Source organism: Acanthaster planci, linkage group LG02 (assembly GCF_054643075.1).
Source record: "Acanthaster planci isolate LZ-2023a linkage group LG02, COTS_SCS, whole genome shotgun sequence".
Classification (NCBI taxonomy): Eukaryota; Metazoa; Echinodermata; class Asteroidea; order Valvatida; family Acanthasteridae; genus Acanthaster; species Acanthaster planci.
Window position 1 is genome coordinate 11,149,005 of NC_141778.1, and position 14,038 is coordinate 11,163,042.

At 42.5% G+C, this 14,038-nt stretch overlaps 1 protein-coding gene across 6 annotated transcripts in view; it reads right to left on the bottom strand.

Moving 5' to 3' along the window:
• The window catches only part of LOC110978303 (bombesin receptor subtype-3-like), a 42,511-nt gene that overhangs the window by 12,212 nt on the left and 16,261 nt on the right, over positions 1-14,038 (bottom strand). For 2 of the 6 annotated variants that reach the window (XM_022233204.2, XM_087133198.1), the window contains exon 1: positions 4,809-5,092. The exons of 1 other annotated variant lie outside the window; for it this stretch is intronic. The gene's annotated coding sequence lies outside the window, so the exon portion shown is untranslated. Of the gene's footprint in view, positions 1-4,675; positions 5,093-14,038 lie in introns of those variants that run through there. 3 more of the 6 variants (XM_022233203.2, XM_022233201.2, XM_022233200.2) reach the window with 2 other exon arrangements.

Below are 14,038 nucleotides of genomic sequence, written 5' to 3' on the forward strand. Positions count from 1 at the left end.
TGGAAATCTTTCGAGAAATATTTCAAAGTGTAGTACTGTAGCACAGCGAAAATACTTCACCATTCTCGAGATACACTTTCCATGAGATTGAATTGACTCTAGATTTGGAAATTAAAAAAGAAAGTGAGAGTCCTCGGTACCTTAGGTGAATCCATGTGTATATTACCAACTTAACTTAGCACCCGACTGGGCTGAGCCGAAAACGTGTTGTATGGTCATTTGGGTTTGGCATGGGAAACACTTTGGTCACAGACGGAACAGAAACACGTATTTGCGTAAAATCTTGCGATGTAGACACTCCACTTCAGCACATACATGTAGTTCTTTTCAACGGCGGATCCAGAACTGGATTTTTCGGAGGGCCGACTTTTTTTCGGGGGGGGGCAACATTTGTAATTCTTTTTTCTTAACCTCTAATGACCTTTTTAGGGGTCAGGTAACATTCCCTGGCTTTTTGTACGCTTTAGCAGGAAGAGAAGTGAAATTGATTAAAAAATCTCCTTATTTTTTTCAAAACTAATTTCTGGCCCCTTTTTGAGGGGCAGTGTTCGTTGCCCCCTCCCCATCTGTACTTGATTGACAATAAAAATCCACTTTCTCTGCTATTCTGTTCGTTACAATTAGATTTATTCCGATAACAGGCTTTCCGGCATGTCACGACATAGTAATGCTTTCCCAGTAAAAGAAATTCCGTGTGCGCTGTTGACGGTCCACAATTACTAGTACGACAGGGCTGGGAGATCAATCACCATCGTACCAGGCTCGGTGTCTCGTTGGAATTAAAAAGAAAGAACAGGAGAGGAGAGGAAATACAGCAATTCAAAGTAAGTAGAGGCTTACAGGAAAGACTTTGGCCAGCCGACACGCCGCCCGGATTTGCTAATGAATTATGGCGATGTGGTATTACACTTTTCAGCATGTAAGACCCCCTCTATATAGAACAAATGTTTAGCCAGTTCAAGACGACTCCTCTGGCGTGCCCCAGACGAGACGTAAAATAACAGTTGACAGACAAACTGTCCCTCGATAATTAGTTTCTTTGAATGCTAGATTTATTCGTGGGAACCTCACCGGGAAATTATGTCTGAGTGAAAATCCTATTTTTATTCCTCTTTTATCAGCACAGCTACAACCTGGAAGTGTGAAATAGGACGTACATTGCGTTTAAAGGTTAACGGATTTTTTTTTAAGTTTTCTAAATTCAAATAAGATACCTCCAAACCTCGACATTATCAACTCTATCTTCTAACCAATACATCTGGAGTTTCGGTGTCCAATGCAATCAATGCGCCAAAAGAAGGCAGACTTGAAAATACCGTCTTGATGTCAAAATCACGTAGATGAATGCGGCTTGCTGGGAACGAGGATTAGCTTAAGACGCGAGACTGGCCTCTTTAGGTAAGAATGTCATATGACTGTGAGTGGTCCGTTGCAGATCTTGGTCAAGGAGGTTGCTAAACAACATTTTTTTATAACTCCCCCAACGAAACAAAAAATTTGCAAAATTAGTGTCTCATAACAAAGATTTACTGTTAAAAAAGCGAAGAAGGGAAATTTGTACGAAATGTTCTGTGGTTAATTTTTTCGACATCACAGAGCTATTTCTTGAGGAGTTGAAGCTTTAATGTCCTCCCCCTTCACCTCATCCTGTCACGGTATGGTTCTGATTTCAATTGGCGTGTGCACAACACCTCGATGGGGCCGTCAACTCTATCGACGACACCTGGCCGAGGGTTGGAGACACACAGGTTTTCTCCATACCGGCACTTGCCTAAGTGACAATTGATATCGGGGAAATGAGTGTCAACTCTCCCGAATGAGGTCTGTTGAGTTAATGTTAACGACGACACGCGGTTTCGGTAAGGAGGCACAGGCGCCTCTGTCATTCATGGTGGGTCTTAGCACACTGTTTTTATTTTAATGGAATTCGTGTCTGATTTTGATGATGCCTGTCCGTTAATCATCGTTTGCATTTGATTTAATTACGACCTCGATGTTGTTTTCACCGGTGTTATATCCGGTTGTAATAGTTGTATACCTCGGTGAAATGGAGATTAGGCCTACAACTAAATTTTAATTCGCGTGGTTGTCAGTTTTAACAGTGTACCGTACCCTATACATTGGTTAAATTAATTAGCTTTACACTTGAAGACGACAAATGAGCATCGTCATGATTCTCGGCTCGGAGACATGCTTCGGTTTATGTCCCTTTTCGTAGTCAGAAATTGCAAACTTTCTTGCAAATTCCGATGAAAAAACTACTTTGTTGTAAAGTGTAACTGTCTATGTGCAAAGAAAAGCACGCACTCTCCTCTGTGCCTCTCAATGCAGGTCCTGTGTTTTATGGCGAATGTTCTGTGGTAATTCTTCCCGTTTTTACATCTTCTCACAATTCACGGTTGAGGTATGAAGAATGATTCTTCGCCTACGAGATGATTTATCAATAAGAACAAATGAGGATGGATTCTAGGCCTGTGAGATACATTTCAAAATCATGTAATGGCATTTAACGGAATGTGACGAGAATGCAGTGAACAGTCCAAAGCTGTGTTCTAATTTCTCCTGAGAGGCGAACGATCAAAAGTGCAACAATCTGTAATCTAATTTGATTTCAATACTCTCGCAAAAATATCACGAAGAGATAGCAAACAAGCAGACAACAGCCTGTACCAACGCGTGTTCCTTGAGGGGTCATCATAAGTACATGTAACTCCTTCGGTTTCAGCAGTGAGTTCTCCTGACCTTTATTGGCATTACTTATTTTCCTTGTGTAAACAAGGGCTAAATGAGTCAATACTTGATGAAGGTTAAGGATGGAGCACAGAATGTTGACTTTCCACAGCGGTGATCGGAACGAACCTACGTCTCATTTCATCCGCAAATACTTCAAGGGAAAACAAGTGCTGTCGTTCGAAGGGTGCAAGGTATTGCAATTATACGTGTGTTTTGTTTTCTTATTTTTCTGTTTCAAATGTCTAAGGAAAAGAATGAAATTGGGAAAAACACTACAGTAACAGTGACTGATGTAACTTTTCTTTTTTGTGTCATGTTTGCTTTTCCCGCATATCAAGTTATTTCAGTTTTTGGTTTAATTCTCGAATAGAGATGTCTTAATAACGTCAACTTAATCATTTGTGGGCACGCTACAAAATACTTTTTGCAATTAAACACTTCAAACACTTCTCTTGATACTGTCTTGGTGTACAAGTTCGTAAACATATACTGGACACGCTCAGTGTTAGGCACTTGAGTATGGGTTGGCATGATATTTCTGCGAGGAAAACGGTAAAGTAATTAATAGTTTTTAAATGGTTGAAATATTAACATCGCCTCTTCAGTGGCATGGGTAAAGATTTTTGGTAAGTTACAGGCCAAATAGACGAGATCAGATGGACTGGTGTTCAACACCTTCAGCCGCGTCAGACACCGAGGCCGATTTCGCGCAATTCGGCCGACTGGGTTCATCGGCATGACCCACCGTGCAGGAGGTCTCATGTCATTAATCAATGGAGAAACACACAAAAAGACTCGGCCAGGGACAAAATGAATAGATGACTGTCCCTTTTCTGAACGCCGGTTGCGACTCATCAAGCGTGGCAATTCTTTCAGGGAATTTTTTTATGATTGTAAAAGCTATGCTGCGGTCGAGTGGTCTACATAATAACAGTTGGCAAACGAACCAACTAGCTTAGCAACACGGTTTAACAACGTCATTCTTCAACATGCAAAGAGAAAAAACAAGCAACAAACCAAAATAAATTCAGAATCAATGACATTCAGTGCTTCAAGCGCTGCTCATTTCGTAGCTACCAAAATAGGTTATTTGAAAGTCATTCTCAAAGTGTAAACTAATGTACATGTAGGCCTACATCTTTAGATTTTAATTAGGCCTGGGCTGTTGAACCCAACATACACATGCTACACAATTCAGTGCCCTGCGGTTTGGCTAAAATGTGTAAACAACGTGTCAGCCTGGAAAGTGCAATGGCGTACGTGACCTTTTTTGGCAATCAATTTACAAGTGTCAGCTAGCCTTGTGTTGATCTGGACAGTAAAGACCTAATTTTTGCCGCAGTTCTCATATCGGTTAAGCGTGGTTTAGCCATCATGACAGCAATGTGGAATGAACAAGATGAAAGAAGCTTGAACCATTACGCTCAGCTAAGCAACCTATCATGAATATGTAAAAAAAAAACAAGATTACCAACTTGGTCAATCTAAGGACGGTCACTTACATAGAATTGTAGCACTAAACGAATCTAGCACCATACCACAGCATACAATCGGCCCGATTTTTGACACAAATGGATAAATTCACAGTGCCATGATCTACTATTATAATTCTAAAATACGAGGATATATCAACGACTGTAATTTAGCCACAGACGAGCCTGCTCACGTAGACCCCATGCACATCGAATAACTCAGAAAGTCAAGCAAGGGGTCGATTACAGATCACGGCGCACAACAATTCATACTATGCATGATGCCAAAGTATCAGTGTAAACTAAGCTTGTGCGTTCCCGGTGCAACTTGAATGTCTCATGAATACTCAATTGCTTTAGAAGCCACTTTATTGTGTGGTGACAAAAAAAGTAGAGATTTGTTTCTGGTGCGCGTTTCACAATGACAAATAATTCTAGAACTTGCTCTCAACCGGTTTCAATTCACTTACCTGTCAGGAAAATGACGGTAGGCCTATTTCTAATATAGCACGCGATCATCAGCAACAAATGACAAGTACAGTTTGCGTTCCTAGTTCTCCGTAACAAACTGAGCAGTGTTGAGAGCTCACGTGAACTACTTACCTGCCAGCACAACTGACTGCTCCGGCGCAGCGCCGACCAATGCGAGCCATCGACCAGGCCGTGTCTTTATCGATTGCACTGTCTACGCACCTCGCGGTTGTCCCCGCGAGAGTTTGCGTGTTTTCAGTAACCGGAACGCTTTGACATGACTCAAGTGTTCAGGTGTGGGACTACATTGTTTTTCGAAGTCAACAGACAGCTTGTGTCTACATATGTCCACTTATTGTCTCTAAATTGAGTCACCTGATCTCTTCCTACATATGATTCTTGTTTTTCTATTGCTTTGACCTGTTCCCTGCCCGTATACCTCTTCCAAGCATTTCACGACATTTGCATTTATCAACATTCACTAAATTCATCGAATTTTAGCAAAAACACCCACTTGTCGAAAGGCGATACTGACACCAAATATGATGGCATTATCCTTTTCGGTCGCGGTCGCTCAGACGAAATGGGAAAATGAATATCGAGATATTCGGTTTCGAAGAATCGGATGCTTACAGACGAGCATGGTATTTCGCACTGAAGTATTTTTGCACTGTATACAGTGACATCCAGTGACATAATACATAATTTCCTGAGTTACTATTTCCTCTGTACTGAGCTTTCACCTGTTCCCTTAAAGTTCATTAAATTTTTTTCGACTGCAATTTGTGGGTACTAAATTGCTATTTCTGTTAGGGGTTTTGTTTGATCGGGATAGTCAAGATAGCGAACTAAAATTGTGTCAAGCAAATTTTTCAGTTGTAAATGGATCGCCAACCTGACACTAGAGTGGTGAATATATCTGTCATGCAAGCAGGAGACGTGTCAATTTACGTAGTGCTCACAATTGGGAAATGATGTCGTCACCCACATTCTCCCATTGGCTAAAGACGGTGGCTGACAAGAATCTGGGCACAAAAGTGTGGCCTATACAACACCAAGCAAACTCCCGCACAGGTGATATTTGGGTACGAGGCCCTATACGAAAATCATAGGTGAGCACTTAAGCGACACTGTCGGGTTTTTTTTTTTATTTTACGCTAACCCAGCCACCAGAGGTGAAGCTGGAGCGAAATCATTAGCGCGGCCTGGGTCGAGCACGTATTCGACCAATTGAGCTTGAATATTGTTTTACAGAGGACTTTTTCGCGGGTGATTTTTTGAAGAAATAAATGAACAAAAACAATTGCAAATGCTCAATTTTTGGCACGTACTTTTTACAGTCCAAATGGCTTCGGAAGCGCGCCATCAGGGGTCAACTTTCAGGTTCTACACGGGTGCTGTGTGTACCAGAAGGCCTTAAGCTTGGAAAGGCATGGCAGATTGTGATGCTACCGCAATATTAAATGTCCTCTCCTTGGATTAGGATTAGTCTGTGAGGAAAGGGTTTCAAAAATGACCCCACCAGTAAAATCACCTTGGGACTGCCACTTACAAAGAAATTTGAACCTTTAGCAGCTGGTCAAAGGGTTGGAATGTTGTCACTTCTGATCGAACTGGAGCAATGAATTGGAACTTAAGTATGCTCAGCACGCACCAAACGCGTATGCAGCGGAGTGGTCGGGTAGGAAAAGTGGTGCACGAAGTGACTTTCTGGATGCTTCAAAGACGCATAACTCCGCCGACCATGACTATGAATGCATCAGTCAAGTTTCCCCCGAACTACAGAGGGAAAAAAATGATATTGATCAGACAGGGTCTGGCAGAAATGAACACCGGTGTTTTTTTCGATGGTGTGTGATCTCCGTCAACACAGCTGAGCTGGGACAGGTCGCTGTGCAAACAAAAGAGACAAGTGTTGGTTCAACATTCACTCGAGCAACGGTGAATTTCTAACGGCTGGGAATATTTGTCATGGTTATATCCCGGGTGTTTTTCTTTATATGCGCCAAGCAATAATCCTTCCCATGTCCCAGGGAAGTCCCTTTATCAAATGGGGAGTGTCTTGGGGTCAACCACCTATAGGCAAAAGGCTGTTGGGCGACGGTCCACGGCTGTTCAAGGTGGATGCTAGAAATGAAGATGAAAGACTCGGAAGCGTCGTCGTATTTACCTTAAAACTGCATTTGTCGTCAGTTTAACTTCACACCTGTAAAGTCAAAAGACAATGCGAAATCTGAGGCGGGGGGACACAGTTAAAGTCGCTCTCAGGGTTTGTTTAGAGGAAATTAGTTTCCGCGATCAATCGGCGAGTTAGTGTGTGGTGTTCAGGGTGGGGATCACCGATCTTCTCGAGGTAGGGTATATACGTCTAACTTGTACTGTACTTACTGATCTGATATGAACCAGGAAATTCGCACTTCTGAGACAACCCTCCCCACCCTCATATTCCCTAGGGGTACGTGGTAATCTAGAGCGAGAAACAACAAAAAACAAGTTTTTAATTCTGAGCTAAGTAAATCACAAACTGCGTTCTTCAATACGAGCCGCAGAAAGCACAAACTGCGCCACAGGCGAAGGCTGTGGATCTACCGTGATTGTTATTACAAGCCTGGCTAGCTCTTGATCGCACAATCCAAAGCACATTTTGTTCTCCACCGGCATTATCACCTTGGCAGGTTGTCCAATCGTCTTGCCAAGAGAATTGTGACATAAGCGGGTTCATTTTGTTCTATCGGGTGGGAAAAATCCAATTATGGGATATTGGCGGTTGTCAGAAACACGGGGGGAAGTTGATGTGTTTAAAATTGTATCAGGCTAAAACACACTTAAGAAGGTGCCAGACGTATCCATGAATGATAAAAGGAAACCAGGACAGTATGGTTGGGGCAGTCAGGTCCATCTGATTAATGAAACATGGAAACATTCACTACAGCAACAGTGTTCTGGATTTCAAACCTCGTGTATAGTGTAGGCAGCTGCGTTACATTACCCACCTTTTTAATATATATGCAACCACTGGAAGTTAGCCAAACACATTTTCAGAGTAAACAGCCTAGTTTCATAATGACCTGAAGCAAGCTTACCGCAAATCGGACGAATATTTTATATTAGAGTTTGGAGATTCAAACAACCAAATATCAAAGTTTAATATAGCGAACCATTTTTCATAACAGTCAATGTCAACAAACGTGGAGTGCAACTACACAGAAATATTACACCGTTGGCTTATGTCCACAGCGCAACACTATTGTGATAGTATAACTGAACGTAGCCTGATATTTGTTCAGTATTTTTGACGGATATTATTTCGGGGATCTGCAAGAAAATAAAACAGCGCTGGCCCAGTGAAGAGATGCATGCTCTTATCTGACCGCTTGAACTGTGGTGATAGCGCCGCGGAGCGAAAATCCCGTCCACGGCATTTCCGACCGAAATTCTCCTCCGCCTCAGTTGCCTGTCGTTCCGCTAGGGGCCACTGACCAGTACCCTGTCCGCTGGCATGAGCCAATTCGCAAGGAGGGAGTGATTTTGAAGTGTTGTCTTCAACCCGAAATATTGCGCGTGAGATTGAGCATGAGCCATTTGACAGTGCGGACCCAGTTGATACCGCCCGACCGTTATCGCAACCGAGTAAAGCCACGGATTTTGGACGGTTACTAAGTACCCTTTTTAACTTGAGTATTTTTTTCTCAGTAATATTGCCGTCTTTGCACCTCTGTACCGAGAAGGGTGGTCGCCAAGCTGTCGCGACGACTCCAACAGGAATGAGACAAATCTAGGATTGAGGTGCCCGTTAGTAGTTTTAATTGCGCCGTTTCATCCGTCGTAAAACGAGCAACCGATGATGAGGTCTACGCCTGACAGATTTGGAATCGAGTTGTCTCGTCGCCTTTCTAAAGACCCCCACTGGTTGAGGAGTTGCTTGTTGATAAAAGCAATTATCTTATTATGTGAAAGCTGTATAATGTCGTCTCATTTATTTTCAAAAACAGGCCGTAAATATGTTTGAAGTATAATCACTTAACTGCATTTTCCGCAAGACTACGAAATTGTCAAGACCCCCACCTTGAAAATGGACTCCGAAGTTTATTCATTATAAAACAAATGGGATTTTGCATAATGTGCAACATTGAAAGCTATCTAAATAGTTGATTAGGTAGACGGCTTGTCTCCACCCAAGGTTGTATCCATTAATATTCAACAGGATAGCGTTACATTTAATTTAGCTGATTGCAGTCGTTGTACTGTCTTGTGGGTTGTACATGCTGGCGTTAAATGTGATACCACAATTATAGTCAATCCACTCTCACTTATCGAATATTGTTCCAAAGGCGTTCCTTAATGAATTGCATTACCCGCTCTGTCTGTTGGCGGTTTACGCAATTTATTACTCAGTTATTTTCCATTTTAAACAATATGGAATTAATATGTCCACAGGGCTATAAGCAGTGGAATCAACAAAGCCCGCTGTTGGCGAAATTTGGATGAATAGCAAAAGTGCCTTGGGCCATTTTTACACAGCATAGTGATAAATTTAAAGATGTGCATGGCAGGAACGTGACTTGAAAACATAAAAACTAACATAAAGCCAGTTGGTATCTTTGGATTTTTAAACTGTATGGAGAGGCCTGTCCTCCATAAAATGTGACATATTATGGTTTGTGAACTAGAAACCTTACAGCCATTAAAATGGCCGCTTTACTTTATGCCTGGCGAAGTCAACGTGCCAATTTTTGTCCAACATCAACGCCAGCTGAGACTACGTCGAGGTTCGTGTTAAGCGCGCAATTTTCGGCGCTGACATACTGACGCATTACACATTGCAACAATGGGGGATAGCGATGTTTGGAATTATTAATGCAATGGATTTAGATCCGCAGAAAATCCTTTCCTGTTCACATGTGGACAAAACCTCGTGCCTGAAGGCTAGGGTAGATTTGAATTTTCCCTTGAGAGTTTAAAGGTTGCACCGGGATGCTGCATCTTTTCATTTTGTTCACAGAAATCGTTATTTTTATGCGCAGGAGATAATTGCTCCGTTGGTTGTTTCACAGAGTCCTGGGTTTCGAATAAAAACAGGTTTTTGATTTATGACTAGATAGATCTTTGCAACAAGTGCGTCAAAAGGTTATACAACAAAACACACAGATTGCCATGTGCAGGGCTTTTGTCACGGAAATTGGCTCAGAGCAGTAAACTCGATAAATCACCCGAGGAACAGAGGGTGGGTGGAAAGTCGAGGGTACGGGCATATCGGAACGACGGCCTGGGGATTGACGAAGCGATCGAATGTGTTTTTGACTGCCAGGAAAGAAGAAAGGAAAAGCAAGAGTTCATTTTATGCCAAGGAATGGAGACCATACATCCAAATGACAGTGCTCAAGAATAGCTTTTAAACATTAGTACAAAATGGTCCATCGAAAATTTAAGGATTAGGGTCGCATACAGTGAAGTGTGGAAGATATTGCTAAGGCTGCTGTATTGTTTTGAAAGCGAGTTAACTTAAGGCGGCTGAAATTGTTTTTGTATAAAAAAAGAGCGCCTGTCTGTTGAATACCAGAACTGCGAGAATTGTTGGCGCAAGAAATCACGCTGGATTTGGACTGAAGGGAAAGTGACACTTCAATAAAGTTCAGTTCAAAAACAACACTGAAATCAAAGAGGTAGATCCGGAGGGGAGGGCGTCAAACCTCTCCTCCAAAACAAAGCGATTAAATAAATGACTTCACCAACTGTGACAATTATAATTATGTTGTAACGCCTCCCAACCCCCCAATCCCCCGCAAAAAAAATCCTGGATCCACCCCATCAAGCCACTGTTTTAAAGGTATTTTTTTTCCTATAACCTTTTTAGTATCTTTCTACTTGAACCATGCACAGCACTGCTGCAAAAGCTGTTCGTCCGACGTCGGGTGTATTTCATCTGTTCGGTGTATAACACATAAACTGATGTCAGCCTAACATCGCAACATTGCTCACAACTGTTACTAAAGGACAGTGATGGAAGTCGAGTCCATCTGATCCGAGTCCGAGCCAAGCACAGTCCCGGAGGGGCCGAGTCCGAGCCAAGTCCTAGTCCATAATTGTCTAATCCGAGCCGAGTTCGAGTCCCAATATTGCCCTCCTGGGCCCAAATCCCGGACACACCAAAGATTTGTTTGAACTGAAGGGCATCAATGTCATGGCAATACAACAACATTCAGTCAAAAGTCTCTGTTTCGCCCCGACATTTGACGAGCAGGGTTAGTACTTACATAAGTAACTGTCTAAGAATTTTCAGTTGCATAGGCTATCTGCCACTCTGGGACTCAAGCAGACACTCTCTTGCGGGGCGATGCCTGCTTTTAGAAAGCGTTTGAAACGTTCACGGGTCTATGTCTAGGTTTACGGTCAACCCGGTCCATAACCAACTCAGTCTGAGTCCACTCGGTCCCAGGTCTATTCAGTCCCTTTGGAAAAAATTGGATAGTTTTTAATTTGGACGCAATATCGTCGGTTATGCTCTATTTTCACCAGTTCAGTAATAAAGGCCTGGTTGTTGGCTGTTTTTGGAAAATACAGAAAATGTAAGTTTTTGTGTACAGTTATTTTCGAGTTGACTCGGAACGAGTTGATTACATACCTAGTTGACCGGCGTCCCATTTCTAGACTGTACAGTAGGACTACTGATTTTGAAGGATGCTTCCTTCCAATGTGCCCCACAAGGTTGCTCCCAACTTCTCCGTGCACACCTTACCATATAATTTCCATTTTCCTTTTCGAAGGCCAGCTGCTTCTTGATGGCTTATTGTAAAGTCAAAACGGATTATCTGTGACAGGGACATGTTTTAAAGAACTGTCAGTGAGGGCAGGACGCGGAAGGCAAAATAATGACTTAATGACTAAACGTGATGTGTGCATTGCATGCGCGCAACACGTACAGTACATACATACCTATATGAACTTATTTGTGAAAAGGTGGACAGGACATGTGAAAGTCAATTTTGCACATTTCTTTACGCGGTTTCATTTAGTCAGGTGCATAAAAACCTCATGCCAGTCCTGGTATGTCCAACATTTTTCACCTGTCCAACGATTCCAAAATGATGGACAAACTATTTGTGTACCGAATTTAACCCAAACATTCTACAGAATATTTACAGAAAAATGATCATTAATGAGGTACTGACTAAATGTGTAGGAGGGTGTTTATGGGTTCACTGTCACTTTTAATCTGTGGTGCAGTGATGATTGATACAAGTCACAACAGGAAGACTAACTGTGAGCCTGTCAATCCTTCATGAAAACTGTTTTTACACTGCAATGCACAGGCAACTCTGTCGAATCGGTTGCGCGCTTTTTAGACGTGTTTGCCATAATCCTGGACCCGAAAATGATGATTTGTAACCAAACAATTATGGACAATAGATGCGGACGGTTTTTCCACTGAAATTAAAAACAGTTTTTAAATGGACTTGATTCGAGTCCGGTGAATAGTCCGAGTCAGCCACTAGCTGAGACCGAGCCCAGTCTAGTCCAAAACGACCCGAGTCTGAGCTGAGTCACCAGTCCAAAATAATAATTTGGACTTGAATCCGAACTTGAGTCCGAGTCGGACTCGAGTCCTCCATCACTCCTAGAGGATTGAAATGAATGCAGTGATCGAGCTAATCCTTCGACTAGCTTTGTTCCAGCTCAACCTTTCTTAATCACTTCCGACAATTGTGACATGCGTCCCCCTCTGACCAACCACCTTGGCAAACGTGACCCTTTGCTAATGGCCAGGGCAGAGAAAAGGAAAGTCAGGAATCCACAATTGTTGATGAACACGATAGCACTTGTTTGTTGGCGTGGATACATCGATTTTGCGCTGGATCGCCTCCGTGACGTGACGTGAATTGTCCGGTTCGTGTCCCGCTCGATAGCGGCCTGCCGGCCCTTGAAGTAAATGGTGTTCGTCTTTATTAAAGTCAAACGACGACTGTTCCGTGTGCAGTTTCATTTTCCACAAACGGAACTGCAAAAAAGTGCTTAGCTTTCAAACACATTACTAAACATGTTTTGTTTGTATTGCATTAGCCGACACGCAATGAGAGCGACAACAAAAGCTTGGTATTGATAAAAAATGCTTCTAATTTATTTTTCCATTTCTTGAGCTATGAAATTAAAAGGTTGCTGTTTACTAAACTGTTAAAGCTTTGAAATGTATCTGAAGTTCGCCACATTTAATCACATGACTTCGTATTGTATGGTCCTGTGAAAATACTTTAAATACGTATTTCAGTTCTCCAAAGGAAACTTGAACTGCTGTTAGGGAGAGTGGAGATACCAAACAGTCGCCAACTCATGCGTCAGTTTCGAGCAAAGTAAAGATGTACGGTCACTAAATGCCGATAATGCAGTAATGCCTTCATCAGGGTTGATACCCTGTCATTAGCAGCCATCGTGTTTGTGCGCAAACTTGGCAATTAGTCAATCAAGCGCGCCAATCACACGCAGGCGTGCGCGTGTCCATTACATGCCGCGCTCCGTCACACAAGCTTGCCGCGGTGCATTTGGCGGGAAGTTTTTCAAAGACTTAATGCGCATTTTATAATTACTGGTTTGGCGGATTAATTAGACCCGTTCAGACATTTCACGCCAAATACCGTCAGGCATGCCCTTCAATCAAGGATAACCTTCCGCTGTCAAAGTTGACTGCACGAAACCGGGCAGCACGTACTTTTTTTATTTCCCTGTGTTGTCTTGATCTAGTCGTTGACCACTTTAATGGTCGCCTTAGGCACTGATTCGTGCAGCTCACAGGAGAAGTTGCCGAGCAAAGTGGTTTACCTGCCAGAGTGTTTGTGGTGTTTACTAGTCAGGAGAAATGTCTGTTTTGCTTTGGACGTACTTTCGTACTCGGCGAAAATTGCTATAGTACCAGATTTCTCCACTTTGCAGTTCATGCTCCGCCCTCGCTGTTTCTCTCAGAACTTAAGGTTGAAATCTTGCGGATAAATTTGAACAAATAAAACTGATTTCAAAAGGCAAGTCACTAGTCACACTTCCAAGACCATAGCTTCGCCATGCACTGAATGCTCCGCAAGAATCCTCGCGCTAACGCGAAAACACGATTAAGTCACCAGTAATTTCAAAGACAAAACATTGTGTCAACGTCGTGTATACGTGGGACGGATTGATCAAAATTTGGGGTCAACCAAACACAGATGGACTCTTTTTGCTAACTGATTAGAAAACTGTTTGTTTTATTTTCAGCGCCGAAGGGAAACTAATTATAAAAAGCCATAGTACAGGCACTGAAGTAAAACAAAATTACTCAGGGCACAAAACGCGTAAGGCATATACGTGATAAATGAGCCAGGAACAATTTGCCAGAAAAG